Source organism: Hyla sarda, assembly GCF_029499605.1.
Source record: "Hyla sarda isolate aHylSar1 chromosome 2 unlocalized genomic scaffold, aHylSar1.hap1 SUPER_2_unloc_6, whole genome shotgun sequence".
NCBI classification, from domain to species: domain Eukaryota; kingdom Metazoa; phylum Chordata; class Amphibia; order Anura; family Hylidae; genus Hyla; species Hyla sarda.
In genome coordinates, this window is record NW_026607613.1 from 110662 (window position 1) to 122844 (window position 12183).

The following is a 12183-nucleotide window of genomic DNA, read 5'->3' on the forward strand; positions in this document are numbered from 1 at the left end:
CGCATCGCGAATCGCATCCCGGCCGGAGGTGGTAACGCAGCGCCCCGGGTCCGTGGAACCGACCGGGGCGCTGCAGTGAGGGAAGTGTAGCGAGCGCTCCGGGGAGGAGCGGGGACCCGGAGCGCTCGGCGTAACAGTACCCCCCCCCTTGGGTCTCCCCCTCTTCTTGGGGCCTGAGAACCTGAGGATCAGACTTTTGTCCAGGATATTGTCCTCAGGTTCCCAGGACCTCTCTTCTGGACCACAACCCTCCCAATCCACTAAAAAAAAAGTTCTTCCCCTGACCTTTTTAGAGGCCAAAATCTCTTTGACAGAGAAGATGTCCGAGGAGCCGGAAACAGGAGTGGGAGGAACAGATTTAGGAGAAAAACGGTTGAGGATGAGAGGTTTAAGAAGAGAGACGTGAAAGGCATTAGGGATACGAAGAGAAGGAGGAAGAAGAAGTTTGTAAGAGACAGGATTAATTTGACACAAAACTTTAAAAGGACCAAGATAGCGTGGTCCCAACTTATAGCTCGGGACACGGAAACGGACATATTTAGCGGAGAGCCATACCTTGTCTCCAGGGGAAAAAATGGGAGGAGCTCTTCTTTTCTTATCTGCGAATCTCTTCATGCGAGAAGAAGCCTGTAAGAGAGAATTTTGGGTCTCTTTCCATATGGTGGAAAGATCACGAGAAATTTCATCCACAGCGGGCAGACCAGAGGGCAAGGGGGTAGGGAGGGGGGGAAGAGGGTGACGGCCGTACACCACGAAAAACGGAGATTTGGAGGAAGATTCAGAGATTCTGAAATTATACGAGAATTCGGCCCAAGGTAGAAGATCTGCCCAGTCATCCTGGCGGGAGGAAACAAAATGTCGTAAATAGTCACCCAAGATCTGGTTAATTCTCTCTACTTGTCCATTGGATTGAGGATGGTATGCAGAAGAAAAATTTAATTTAATCTTGAGTTGTTTACAGAGAGCCCTCCAGAATTTAGACACAAATTGGACGCCTCTATCCGAGACGATCTGTGTAGGCAACCCGTGAAGACGAAAAATGTGTACAAAAAATTGTTTAGCCAACTGAGGCGCTGAAGGAAGACCAGGAAGAGGGATGAAATGTGCCATTTTGGAGAATCGATCAACGACCACCCAAATAACAGTGTTGCCATGGGATGGGGGTAAGTCAGTAATAAAATCCATACCAATCAGAGACCAAGGTTGTTCGGGGACAGGTAGAGGATGAAGAAAACCAGCGGGCTTCTGGCGAGGAGTCTTATCCCGGGCACAGATAGTGCAGGCTCGCACAAAGTCCACCACATCAGTCTCTAGAGTCGGCCACCAATAGAAGCGAGAGATGAGTTGCACAGATTTCTTGATGCCCGCATGACCTGCGAGATGGGAGGAGTGACCCCATTTGAGGATCCCAAGGCGTTGGCGTGGAGAAACAAAGGTCTTTCCTGGAGGAGTTTGCCTGATGGAGGCTGGAGAAGTGGAAATCAGGCAGTCAGGAGGAATGATGTGTTGAGGAGAGAGTTCAATTTCAGAGGCATCTGAGGAACGAGAGAGAGCATCGGCCCTAATGTTTTTATCAGCAGGCCGAAAGTGAATTTCAAAATTAAATCGGGCAAAGAACAGAGACCACCTGGCCTGACGAGGATTCAGCCGTTGGGCAGACTGGAGGTAGGAGAGGTTCTTGTGATCGGTGTAAATAATAACTGGAAATCTTGATCCCTCCAGCAGATGCCTCCATTCCTCAAGTGCTAATTTAATGGCTAGAAGCTCTCGATCCCCGATGGAGTAGTTCCTCTCCGCCGGAGAGAAGGTCCTGGAAAAAAAACCACAAGTAACAGCATGCCCGGAAGAGTTTTTTTGTAGAAGGACAGCTCCAGCTCCCACTGAGGAGGCATCAACCTCCAATAGGAAGGGTTTAGATGGGTCAGGTCTGGAGAGCACGGGAGCCGAAGAAAAGGCAGACTTGAGTCGTTTAAAGGCGTCTTCCGCTTGAGGAGGCCAAGACTTGGGATCGGCATTTTTTTTTGTTAAAGCCACAATAGGAGCCACAATGGTAGAAAAATGTGGAATAAATTGCCTGTAATAATTGGCGAACCCCAAAAAACGTTGGATGGCACGGAGTCCGGAGGGGCGTGGCCAATCTAAGACGGCAGAGAGTTTATCTGGGTCCATTTGTAGTCCCTGGCCAGAGACCAAGTATCCTAGAAAAGGAAGAGATTGGCATTCAAACAGACATTTCTCTATTTTGGCATAGAGTTGATTATCACGAAGTCTCTGAAGAACCATACGGACATGCTGGCGGTGTTCTTCAAGATTGGCAGAAAAAATCAGGATATCGTCCAGATATACAACAACACAGGAGTATAGTAGATCACGAAAAATTTCATTAACAAAGTCTTGGAAGACGGCAGGGGCGTTGCATAGACCAAAGGGCATGACCAGATACTCAAAGTGTCCATCTCTGGTGTTAAATGCCGTTTTCCATTCATCCCCCTCTCTGATGCGGATGAGATTATAAGCACCTCTTAAGTCCAGTTTGGTAAAAATATGGGCACCTTGGAGACGATCAAAGAGTTCAGAGATGAGGGGTAGGGGGTAGCGGTTCTTAACCGTGATTTTATTAAGACCGCGGTAGTCAATGCAAGGACGTAGAGAGCCATCTTTTTTGGACACAAAGAAAAATCCGGCTCCGGCAGGAGAGGAGGATTTACGGATAAAGCCCTTTTTTAAATTTTCTTGGACGTATTCAGACATGGCAAGAGTCTCTGGGACGGACAGAGGATAGATTCTGCCCCGGGGTGGAGTAGTGCCCGGGAGGAGGTCAATGGGACAATCATAAGGCCTGTGAGGAGGTAGAGTCTCAGCTTGTTTTTTGCAAAAAACGTCCGCAAAGTCCATATAGGCCTTAGGGAGACCGGTTACATGAGGAAGCACAGGGACACGGCAAGGTTTACTGGGAACCGGTTTTAAGCAGTCCTTGGAACAAGAGGGCCCCCAACTCTTGATCTCCCCAGTGGACCAATCCAGGATTGGGGAATGGAGTTGAAGCCAGGGAAGTCCAAGAAGGATTTCAGAAGTGCAATTGGGGAGGACCAACAGTTCAATCCTCTCGTGATGAGATCCGATGCACATTAGAAGGGGCTCCGTGCGGAAACGTATAGTACAGTCCAATCTTTCATTGTTTACACAATTGATGTAGAGGGGTCTGGCGAGACTGGTCACCGGGATGTTGAACCTGTTGACGAGAGAGGCTAAGATGAAATTTCCTGCAGATCCAGAGTCCAAGAAGGCCACAGCAGAGAAGGAGAAGGCAGAGGCAGACATCCGCACAGGCACAGTAAGACGTGGAGAAGCAGAGTAGACATCAAGGACTGTCTCACCTTTGTGCGGAGTCAGCGGACGTCTTTCCAGGCGGGGAGGACGGATAGGACAATCCTTCAGGAAGTGTTCGGTACTAGCACAGTACAGGCAGAGATTCTCCATGCGGCGTCGTGTCCTCTCTTGGGGTGTCAGGCGAGACCGGTCGACCTGCATAGCCTCCACGGCGGGAGGCACAGGAACAGATTGCAGGGGACCAGAGGAGAGAGGAGCCGGGGAGAAGAAACGCCTCGTGCGAACAGAGTCCATATCCTGGCGGAGCTCCTGACGCCGTTCGGAAAAACGCATGTCAATGCGAGTGGCAAGATGGATGAGTTCATGTAGGTTAGCAGGGATTTCTCGTGCGGCCAGAACATCTTTAATGTTGCTGGATAGGCCTTTTTTAAAGGTCGCGCAGAGTGCCTCATTATTCCAGGATAATTCTGAAGCAAGGGTACGGAACTGTACGGCATACTCGCCAACGGAAGAATTACCCTGGACCAGGTTCAACAGGGCAGTCTCAGCAGAAGAGGCTCGGGCAGGTTCCTCAAAGACACTTCGAATTTCCGAGAAGAAGGAGTGTACAGAGGCAGTGACGGGGTCATTGCGGTCCCAGAGCGGTGTGGCCCAAGCCAGGGCTTTTCCAGACAGCAGGCTGACTACGAAAGCCACCTTAGACCTTTCAGTGGGGAACTGGTCCGACATCATCTCCAAGTGTAATGAACATTGGGAAAGAAAGCCACGGCAAAACTTAGAGTCCCCATCAAATTTATCCGGCAAGGATAGTCGTATTCCAGAAGCGGCCACTCGCTGCGGAGGAGGTACAGGAGCTGGCGGAGGAGATGATTGCTGGAGCTGTGGTAGTAACTGTTGTAGCATAACAGTCAGTTGAGACAGCTGTTGGCCTTGTTGCGCAATCTGTTGTGACTGCTGGGCGACCACCGTGGTGAGGTCAGCGACAACTGGCAGAGGAACTTCAGCGGGATCCATGGCCGGATCTACTGTCACGATGCCGGCTGGCAGGTAGTGGATCCTCTGTGCCAGAGAGGGATTGGCGTGGACCGTGCTAGAGGATCGGTTCTAAGTCACTACTGGTTTTCACCAGAGCCCGCCGCAAAGCGGGATGGTCTTGCTGCGGCGGTAGTGACCAGGTCGTATCCCCTAGCAACGGCTCAACCTCTCTGGCTGCTGAAGATAGGCGCGGTACAAGGGAGTAGACAGAAGCAAGGTCGGACGTAGCAGAAGGTCGGGGCAGGCAGCAAGGATCGTAGTCAGGGGCAACGGCAGAAGGTCTGGAATCACAGGCAAGGAACACACAAGGAACGCTTTCACTGGCACTAGGGCAACAAGATCCGGCGAGGGAGTGAAGGGGAAGTGAGGTGATATAGGGAAGTGCACAGGTGTAAACACTAATTGGAACCACTGCACCAATCAGCGGTGCAGTGGCCCTTTAAATCGCAAAGACCCGGCGCGCGCGCGCCCTAGGGAGCGGGGCCGCGCGCGCCGGGACAGAACTGACGGGGAGCGAGTAAGGTACGGGAGCCGGGGTGCGCATCGCGAGCGGGCGCTACCCGCATCGCGAATCGCATCCCGGCCGGAGGTGGTAACGCAGCGCCCCGGGTCCGTGGAACCGACCGGGGCGCTGCAGTGAGGGAAGTGTAGCGAGCGCTCCGGGGAGGAGCGGGGACCCGGAGCGCTCGGCGTAACATTAATACCATCCTCTATATCATTGATGAATAAATTAAACAGCAGTGGGCCCAGTACTGAACCTTGGGGTACACCACTAATAACCGGGGACCAATCAGAGTACGAATCATTGACCACCACTCTCTGGGTACGATCCATGAGCCAGTGTTCAATCCAGTTACAAACTAAAATTTCCAAACCCAAAGACCTTAACTTACCTGTCAGACGTCTATGAGGGACAGTATCAAACGCTTTAGCAAAGTCCAGAAACACTATATCCACAGCCATTCCTCTGTCAAGGCTTCTACTCACCTCTTCATAAAAGCAAATTAGATTGGTTTGACAACTTCTATCCTTAGTAAACCCATGCTGGTTATCACTTATAATATAATTATCCCCTATGTATTCCTGTATGTAATCCCGTATAAGTCCTTCAAACAATTTACCCACAATGCACGTTAAACTTACCGGTCTATAGTTTCCTGGGGAAGACCTAGAGCCCTTTTTGAAGATTGGCACCACATTCGCCTTGCGCCAGTCCCTTGGCACAATACCAGACACCAGAGAATCTCTAAATATCATGAACAGGGGTACAGATATTACTGAACTTACCTCTCTAAGAACTCTTGGGTGTAGTCCATCCGGCCCTGGGGATTTGCTTACATTTATATCACTTAACTTACCTTGTACCATCTCTACATTAAGCCAGTTCAGTACATTACATGATGTGTTACCAGCACTGACCTGGCCAATGTCAGCTCCTTCTTCCATAGTGTATACAGAACTAAAGAACCCATTCAGTAGCTCCGCCTTCTCTTGATCGCCTGTGACAACCTCCCCATTATCATTATTAAGGGGTCCTACATGCTCTGTCCTTGTTTTTTTTGCATTTATATATCTAAAAAAATATTTAGGATTAGTTTTGCTTTCTTTGGCCACCTGTCTCTCGTTTTGAATTTTTGCTGTTTTTATTACATTTTTACAGATTTTATTAAGCTCCTTGTACTGTTTAAATGTTATAGCTGACCCATCAGATTTGTATTTTTTGAAGGCAATTTTTTTGTTGTTTATTGCTCTTTTAACATCATGTGTCAGCCATGTAGGATTTAGTTTTAATCGTTTATATTTGTTCCCCTTTGGTATATATTTAGCTGTATAGTTATTTAGAGTTGATTTAAAGATGTCCCATTTACCTTCTGTATCAGTATTTAACAACACCTCCCCCCAGTCTATGTCCTGTAGTGCAGCCCTCAGCCCAGGGAAGTTTGCCTTTTTAAAGTTATATGTTTTTGCCTTCCCCGCCTGTCTTTGTTTTCTACATTTTAAGTCAAAAGTAACTATATTGTGGTCGCTATTACCAAGGTTTTCCCGCACAGTTACATTACCAACCAGCCAGGGGCGGACACAGACAGCAGAAGGCCCCTGTGCAAAGAATGTGCCTGCCCCCCCCCCCCCCCCCAGGCACTGTGCCCCCTCATGTACCTAGACCCCACCGGAGTGCCTCCACTTATCCCGCCCGTGTAGTGTCGCCACTTGCCTTGTCCACCACAGGTGGATGGAACGGCTCCTGAGGTGGGCTCCGGGTGGCCCCTGTCCCTCTCAGTGTGCGGACCAGGCCCCATGAGTACTCCCCCGGGTCAGCCTGACCCGTATCTAGCTGGGAGGCAGAGGGCAGTGCTCCCCTTTACACTCACACCCCTTGACTTAGCACGACACCCCTTGGCACCCCCTGGTTCCTTGGCTCCTTAGTAATAGAAGTGACTTACAGGCAGGGCCAGACTGGGACGAAAAATAGGCCCAGGCATTTTAAAATAAACAGCCCATTTTTATAGTGGGGGTCTGACTCATGGGACCCCCACCAATCACCTTGGTTCAAGTGGCTCCCCAGATGTTGGAAATCTGCAACTCCCATCATGTCTGAAGTGACTACAGCTGATGGGACAGTCAGGAGACTACACAATGATATCAGTGACTACAGCTCTGATGGGACAGTTAGGAGAATACACAATGATATCACTGACCTGAGTGACGTCTTCTCTGTTGTCTTTACTTTTCTTCTTCATCTGGTCCAGACACCGGGATTTCTTCCATCTTCTCTGCAGAGTCTGACACCTGGACATCATTGGTTCCTTAATTTGTCAGTAGATCCTCATCCTCTGTATGATGACAATAATCATTATAACCTTGCCAAATACTGTACCCATGAATATAATACTGCCAACCACTGTACCCCCTGAATACTGCCAACCACTGTACCCCTGAATATAATACTGCCAACCACTGTACTCCATTAATATAATACTGCCAATCACTGTACTCCATTAATACTGCCAACCACTGTACCAACCACTGAATCATCCCATACACCCCACGCACTCCATCCTCAGTCTCATCACCCCATATACCCCACGCACCCCATCCTCAGTCTCCTCATCACCCCATACACCCCATCCTCAGTCTCCTCATCACCCCATGCACTCCATCCTCAGTCTCCTCATCACCCCATGCACTCCATCCTCAGTCTCCTCATCACCCCATACACCCCATGCACTCCATCCTCAGTCTCCTCATCACCCCATGCACTCCATCCTCAGTCTCCTCAACACCCCCATACACCCCACGCACTCCATCCTCAGTCTCCTCATCACCCCATATACCTTAAGCACCTCATCATTATTACACAGCTGACACCCCCCCCCCCCGGTCCTTCTCATCAGGGCTGCCGTCAGAAATTTTGGGGCCCCTTACACAGGTCAAGGCCCCCTTCAACCCCTCCCCGCCCCCAGGTAATTTTTAGATTGCATATACTTACCAATGTTGTGCCATAGCACAGAATTTGTTATTGGCGCTACCTTACTACAGGCTGTTGAAGCTTTCTGCCCTAACGGAGCACAGATCAGACGAGCCAGAGGCAGATAGGTACCCTCCGCTGAGTTGATCGGGACACCACAATTTTGCTGTGGTCCTGATCAGCTCCTCTGGGCTATCTGGCAACCTATTTTCATACTTTTAGATGCTGCAATGAACTTTGATTGTGGCATCTAATGTGGTTAATGCTGGACATCACCCTGATTGGTGAACTCTGGCATTAGCCACATGTCCCAGCTCTAACCAACCGGTTATGAAGCATAGAACTGGAGGGGGGCAGGACGTACATTTACACCCTGCAACCTTAAGGAAATACACATATACAGCCTCATATGTGTACACAGCCTCTATATACTCATACACAGCGCCAATACACACATATAGTCATGGCCGTAAATGTTGGCACCCCTGAAATTTTTCTATAAAATTCTCATAGAAAAGGATTGCAGTAACACATGTTTTACTATACACATGTTTATTCCCTTTGTGTGTATTGGAACTAACCCCCCAAAAAGGGAGGAAAAAAGCAAATTGGACATAATGTCACACCAAACTCCAAAAATGGTCTGGACAAAATTATTGGCACCCTTTCAAAATTGTGGATAAATAAGATTGTTTCAAGCATGTGATGTTCCTTTAAACTCACCTGGGGCAAGTAACAGGTGTGGGCAATATCAAAATCACACCTGAAAGCAGATAAAAAGGAGAGAAGTTCACTTAGTCTTGGCATTGGGTGTCTGTGTGTGCCACACTAAGCATGGACAACAGAAAGAGGAGAAGAGAACTGTCTGAGGACTTGAGAACCAAAATTGTGGAAAAATATCAACAATTTCAAGGTTACAAGTCCATCTCCAGAGATCTAGATTTGCCTTTGTCCACAGTGCGCAACATTATCAAGAAGTTTACAACCCATGGCACTGTAGATAATCTCCCTGGGCATGGATGGAAGAGAAAAATTAATTAAAGGTGTAAACGCAGGATAGTCCTGATGGTGGATAAGCATCCCCAAACAAGTTCCAAAGATATTCAAGCTGTCCTGCAGGCTCAGGGAGCATCAGAGTCAGCATGAACTATCAGTCGACATTTAAATGAAATGAAACGCTATGGAGGGGACCCAGGAGGACCACACTGCTGACACTGAGACATAAAAAAGCAAGACTACATTTTGCCAAAATGAACTTGATTAACCAAAATCCTTCTGGGAAAACGTTTTGTGGACAGATGAGACCAAGATAGAGCTTTTTGGTAAAGCCAATCATTCTACTGTTTACCGAAAACGGAATGAGGCCTACAAAGAAAAGAACACAGTACCTACAGTGAAATATGGTGGAAGTCAATGATATTTTGGGGTTGTTTTGCTGCCTCTTGCACTGGGTGCTTTGAATGTGTACAAGACATCATGAAATCTGAGGATTACCAACGGATTTTGGGTCGCAATGTACAGCCCAGTGTCAGAAAGCTGGGTTTGCGTTCGAAATCTTGAGTCTTTCAGCAGGACAATGACCCCAAACATACGTCAAAAAGCCCCCAGAAATGGATGGCAACAAAGCGCTGGAGAGTTCTGAAGTGGCAGCAATGAGTCCAGATCTAAATCCCATTGATCACCTGTGGAGAGATCCTTAAATTACTGTTGGGAAAAGGCGCCTTCCAATAAGAGACCTGGAGCAGTTTGCAAAGGAAGAGTGGTCCAACATTCCGGATAAGAGGTGTAAGAAGCTTATTGATGGTTATAGATAGCGACTTATTTCAGTTATTTTTTTCCAAAGGGTGTGCAACCAAATATTAAGTTAAGGGTGCCAATAATTTTGTCCAGACCATTTTTAGAGTTTGGTGACATTATGTCCAATTTGCTTTTTTTCCTCCCTTTTTTGGTTTAGTTCCAATACACACAAAGGGAATACACATGTGTATAACAAAACATGTGTTACTGCAATCCTTTTCTGTGAGAAATACTTCTTTTTCTTGAAAAATTTCAGGGGGCCAACATTTACCATTATGACTGTATATGGCACTGAATACATAATCTGAGACTTTAAAACCTCACTTTTAATACTTCTTCTAAAAACCATATATCAAAAAAGAAAGTGAATAGAACTGTATTTATACATATCTGCAGCTATTTCCGGCCACCATCTTAGTAGCCATATTAATACTTGCTGCCTGTTCACACCGACCATATATGAACACTTGCCTGAGTGAACATCCAATTTTCAACATCAATGTGTTAGTCTTATATACAATCATGTGTTCCATGTCCCTCGCAGGAATCCTTATCAGCTATTTTATGTATTTGCATGTATTCAGAATTAGTAGTGTTAGTTTTGTAGTCATTATTAGTATATTATTGAGAGTTTTAGCGCACTCCGAAACATCAATGTATAAATCCTCTCTCTGGCAGACCACATTCTCAGTCTCTTACTGGATGCTATCAAATGAATGGCATTAACCCATACAGTGCATACAACATAACTGTTCTTAGGACATCTTCATATCTGCAGGTACTATTAGTTACCCAATGCCCACATTCTAAGATTAGTCACATGAAGTAAACAAACAATCCTCCACATTAGTGTGAAACAAAAGCTGTTATCCTGATTTTGCTTCCTAATTGGCTTTTCCTTTTTCTTTTAGACTCTATACGTTTCCGGCTGTCCTGTCATCAGGAATTGATGTGACAGTATTTACAGTCATAAATATGTGGCTTCGCGTGTATATGACACGACGATGATGGCGGCCATAACACATACACACACACTACCCCTATATACACACACACATGGCCATCATACACAGCTTCTATATGCACATACACTGCCGCTATATACACACATGCATCATAAATATATACACTGCCTCTATATACACACAGCCATCATACACACATACACAGCTGCTATATGCAAACACTGCCCCTTTATACACACATTGCCATCATACACATACACAGCTTCTATATGCATATACACTGCCACTATATAGACACACACTGCCATCATACACACATATCAGCCGCTATACACAAACACTGCCACTATATACACACACTGCCATCATACACACATATACAGCCACTATACACAAACACTGACACTATATAGACACACACTGCCATCATACACACATATCAGCCACTATACACAAACACTGCCACTATATACACACACTGCCATCATACACACATATACAGCCACTATACACAAACACTGACACTATATAGACACACACTGCCATCATACACACATATACAGCCACTATATACACATACACTGACACTATATAGACACACACTGCCATCATACACACATATCAGCCACTATACACATACACTGCCACTATATACACACACTGCCATCATACACACATATACAGCCACTATACACAAACACTGACACTATATAGACACACACTGCCATCATACACACATATATAGCCACTATATACACATACACTGCCACTATATAGACACACACTGCCATCATACACACATATACAGCCACTATACACAAACACTGACACTATATAGACACACACTGCCATCATACACACATATCAGCCACTATACACAAACACTGCCACTATATACACACACTGCCATCATACACACATATACAGCCACTATACACAAACACTGACACTATATAGACACACACTGCCATCATACACACATATACAGCCACTATATACACATACACTGCCACTATATAGACACACACTGCCATCATACACACATATCAGCCACTATACACAAACACTGCCACTATATACACACACTGCCATCATACACACATATATAGCCACTATACACATACACTGACACTATATAGACACACACTGCCATCATACACACATATACAGCCACTATACACAAACACTGACACTATATAGACACACACTGCCATCATACACACATATATAGCCACTATATACACATACACTGCCACTATTTAGACACACACTGCCATCATACACACATATACAGCCACTATACACATACACTGCCACTATATAGACACACACTGCCATCATACACACATATATAGCCACTATATACACATACACTGCCACTATATAGACACACACTGCCATCATACACACATATACAGCCACTATATACACATACACTGCCACTATATAGACACACACTGCCATCATACACACATATCAGCCACTATACACAAACACTGCCACTATATAGACACACACTGCCATCATACACACATATATAGCCACTATATACACATACACTGCCACTATATAGACACACACTGCCATCAT